This window comes from Phascolarctos cinereus, unplaced genomic scaffold, assembly GCF_003287225.1.
Source record: "Phascolarctos cinereus isolate Bilbo 61053 unplaced genomic scaffold, phaCin_HiC Scaffold_726;HRSCAF=1367, whole genome shotgun sequence".
Lineage (NCBI taxonomy): Eukaryota > Metazoa > Chordata > Mammalia > Diprotodontia > Phascolarctidae > Phascolarctos > Phascolarctos cinereus.
In genome coordinates, this window is record NW_027556098.1 from 56,824,836 (window position 1) to 56,829,096 (window position 4,261).

At 39.1% G+C, this 4,261-nt stretch overlaps 1 pseudogene; it reads left to right on the plus strand.

Annotated features, from left to right (window-relative positions):
• Positions 1-1,268: 1,268 nt before the first annotated feature.
• Positions 1,269-2,024, plus strand: LOC110214772 (putative peptidyl-tRNA hydrolase PTRHD1 pseudogene; annotated as a pseudogene).
• Positions 2,025-4,261: the final 2,237 nt, after the last annotated feature.

Here is a 4,261-nt window from a genome sequence, read left to right on the forward strand (position 1 = left end):
GCATTTGTTTTCTTTCAGTTTCATTGGTACTGAAGGTTAGTTACCCAGGATGCAAGGAAAATCACCCTCTTTGTTTTAAAGTGCTAATGTAACTATACATTATTATATAGTTACAGGTTTTGGACTTGCCCCAGCTGACCTTTGCAAAAGACTACAAAAAAATTTGGCCCAGGAGTGGAATGTAACTCAAGCCTCAGAACCCATTGATGTGGGACTCTCTACTTCTTGGTGGAGATCAATTTCCCCCTTCCTGTGTGATGGGTGGGATAAAAGCTGTGAGGGAAGAGGTCTGCTCTTCAATCTCTTTGGACTCTTTGGTCTCTTTTGCCTTCCAGATTTGACAGAGAAGATGGACAATGCCAACTTCACTTCAGTTTGCTGAAGACAGAATAAGGCTCTGGAAAGAAGCTGACATGACAGGGACTGGCAATCTCCATCCTGTTTCTATTTCCTAGCTTGCTGTGCTAAAGGCTTTGGGGAATTATTCCCTCTTGGCTGTGATCTGAGTCTCTCTCTTGGTAGAGTTGTGCTCCCAATGGGAGAGCTCCTTCACTCTCTATTGTCTGGAATATATCCTCATATGGATACTTTCTCTGAGTCTGTTTTGCTATCAACTTGGATAAATGGTTTTCTTTGTAATTTGTTATATGTGTTCATTTTGGAAGATGAGTCTTCCTGATTCCAGGCCCTCTCATATTAAGGTTAGTCTCATATTAAGTGACTATAAAAGCTATGGCTTCAAGAACTTAGATTATGGTAAGTGTACTCTCTCTCATTTATAAATTTCTATCTGTGCCTGTGCATATGTAATAGCTATGCAGATTGTGTGTGGTAGAGGAGACAATATGTATGTGGAGGTATAGCTATTAGTGTGTGTAACTGCTTCCGTGGATAGACTGGGTACTAACGTATATTTAAAGGGATAAGGCTGTGGTTGGTTCAGATAGTTGAGAAGAAGTAATAATATGAACACACATGAATATGTACTTATATACATGTATGTATATAATATAGATTCATGTATATATGTGTATGTATTCACACATATACATATATAATACACACACATCTGAACCTTCACTAAAATTCTACTTGGATGCCTAATTGTGGCATTAGGGGGCTCTGGATTTTCAAAAGCTATCCCAGTGGAACACAAATTCTGACAGGATGTATTGAGCTAGAAATATATGTGTATATCTGTAGGCATGTGTATACACATATACATACACATATATAACCCCCAAACTTCTATCTACTTTTCCCCACAAATACTTTTCATCTTCTATCTACTTTCAGTCTCAATTCAGGGCCCTGACCTTTTCTTATTATCATTCATATCAGTATTGGCTATTTTCATCACTATTTTAATTTTTCTCATATTTATGTACAAGTAGGCATGTCTACCTGTTCACATCTTTTATTTCTACCCTAGCTATAATGCAAATGAACCACCTACATCTAGGCTAACCATTTAAAGAAAGGGTCTAGATATGTTATTTCTGTTATTTCTAAGTCAGAACAAAAAATCTCTAGCCTAAGACTTCCCAAGCCCATTCTGAATCTCATGGTCTCTCAGGTTTTGAATTTTCTCTTGAAAGAGCGGCTGGGTTGGGAAGATGGCGGCTCCCGTTGAAGCAGGTCAGCCGCTGGTGCAGTATTTGGTTCTGCGAGGCTCTGGCGCGGTCCTCGCAGCAGTTAGGAGCGCCGGTGGTACAGGGGTGTCACGCGGCCACCGCGGCCTCGCATGCCCACAGCGACCACCCACATACGGCGGCTTAGCGCCAGGATCTGGGGAGCATGCGCAAAGTGGTCCTCGAGGCTTCCAATGAGGCTGCCCTGATGCCTCTGACCGAGACCTTGAAACAGAACAACATTGACTGTATGCTGTGGCTGGAGCAGCCAGGAAACATTGCCATCTGCGTAGCTCTTCGGCCTTACTTCAAAGGGGAGGTGAACACACATTTGAGGAAGTTCAAGTTACTGAAGTAACCATCATATGTGAGAGCTATTTTGGACAAATGGGACCAAGAATCTGCATGCCACCCATCTCTTGGCATCTCTGCAAAAAGTGTGTCAACAGCTCATTGACACACCCCACATTTTCCTTCAATGCTGGCAATTTCTTTAGAGGTAGTTGCAAACAGATTAATTTTTGAGAAAATTTCGACAAATAAATAGTTCCTCTTTCTGTGAATGTGGCAAAGATGGATGAACAACAACAACAAAAGAAAGAAAGAAAGAAAGAAAGAAAGAAAGAAAGAAAGAAAGAAAGAAAGAAAGAAAGAAAGAAAGAAAGAGCTTCCCTATTCAAAGACCCTGCCTTAGTAGGAAAGCCAGAGCTGAGTGATATGGAGCATCTTGCTTCTTCAGATCTAATCCTGTTAATATTATGGTGCTACAAGAAATGACAAGCAGGCTGATTTCAGGGGGGAAAAAAAACCTGGAAAGACTTACATGAACTGATGCAAAGTGAAGCGAGCAGAACCAAGAGAATGCTGTACACAGTAACAGCAAAATTATACAGTGATCAGCTGTGAATGACTTAGCTATTCTCAGCAATACAGTGATCCAAGACAATTCTGAAGGACTCATGATGAAAAAATGCTATCCACCTCCAGAGAAAGAACTGATGGAATCTGAATGCAGATTGAAGCATACTGTTTTTCACTTTCTTTATTTTTCTAATAGTTTTTTTTCCCCTTTATGGTCTGTTTCTTTTATTTTTTCACAACATGACTAATATGGAAACATATTTTACATGTTTATACATATATAACCTATGTCAAATTGCTTACTGTCTTAGGGCCCCCCTCCCTGAGGAAGAGAGGGAGAAAATTTGGAACTGAAAATTTTCTTTAAATGAATGTTAAAAATTGTCTTCATATATAATTGGGAAAAAAATAAAATATTATTAAAAAAAAAAGATCTAACCCTGTTAGTTCTTGCCTATCCCAACCAGGAGCAAAAGACCCGGAGACGGAGCTTGGCAGCCTTTCTAACTCTAACTGAAGCTTTTCCCTCGACCTTCATTTCCCTCATCCATCTTCTCCTTATACCTAATAAATGTTTGTTGTAATTTTTTTTTGCCTTTTTCTCTCTCCTTTCTCCTGTTTTTTCTCTTTGTTCTCCTTGATTCCTCTTCTCTCTCTCTCTCTCTCTCTCTCTCTCTCTCTCTCTCTCTCTCTCTCTCTCTCTCTCTCTCTCTCTCCCTCTTACCAGGTACTTTCTTCCAATAGCTGCCTCAAATGAATTCTACCTTCTAAATTTCCAAGAGGGGATGATGAAAGAGATGATAACAGAAGAGAAATGGTAGTGGCAAACTGACATTAAGGTCCCCCTTCTGCCTCAAACTGACTGGCCTCAGGATTTAAGTTATCATCTATTGCAATTAAAAGAATGAATTATATCACATCCAGTTAAGAAAATGTGACTCAGTAAGATGAGGATACTGTCCACAGAGCCAAATTTTTCTTCTACTAACAAAATAGTTACATCACAGTGATAATATTTCTAATATTTCATTTAGAAACTTTGTCAAAAGAGGTAGAAATCAAAGGAATATAGGATATTGGAAGAGATTTTACAGATCATGTAATTGTCCCTAATATTGAACACATAGGGATAGAACTATAACTGGTGTTGGGAAACTGCGGTCTTTATCTGAGGGTATTGAAATTTAGAAGATGCATGTGACATTTATATTTCTTTATCAGGTAGAAATAACTTAGCTTCAGTATCTAGTTGGCAAGAATAATTAGTGAAAATGGGAAGCTATGGCCAAACCCCAAATGGGCTCTTCTCTGGTCTAGCCCTGCCCTACTACCACTACAACACAGGCGTCTGTGTACCAGAGTCTGAGGTTATCCATCTTCTCTTGAATTTGTTTTATCGAGTTTATTTGAGGATGCCTTTTGTACCTTTCCTAGGCTCACTTTCTACCTCCAGACATTAGAATGGCTAATTATGGCTCTTTATGAGGCTATATTCCAGAAGACTGAAAAAGATTTTATTATGGAAATAGCATTAAATACTGTCTATAATAAATCAACTGTGTTGTAAAACATGAAGTAGGTTGACCTTCTAATTGATTTTCTTACCTTTATTTTCTCCCTGCTCAAACCTGTCTTTCATATTCATCTTGCTCATATCTAGTCATTTCACTCCTCCTCTCAAAACTCTTCAGTGACCGCCTGCCCATTGCTGACGAAGTTTTACATTCTTTTCCTCAGTATGCAAAACCTTATGCACTTTGGTGGCATCG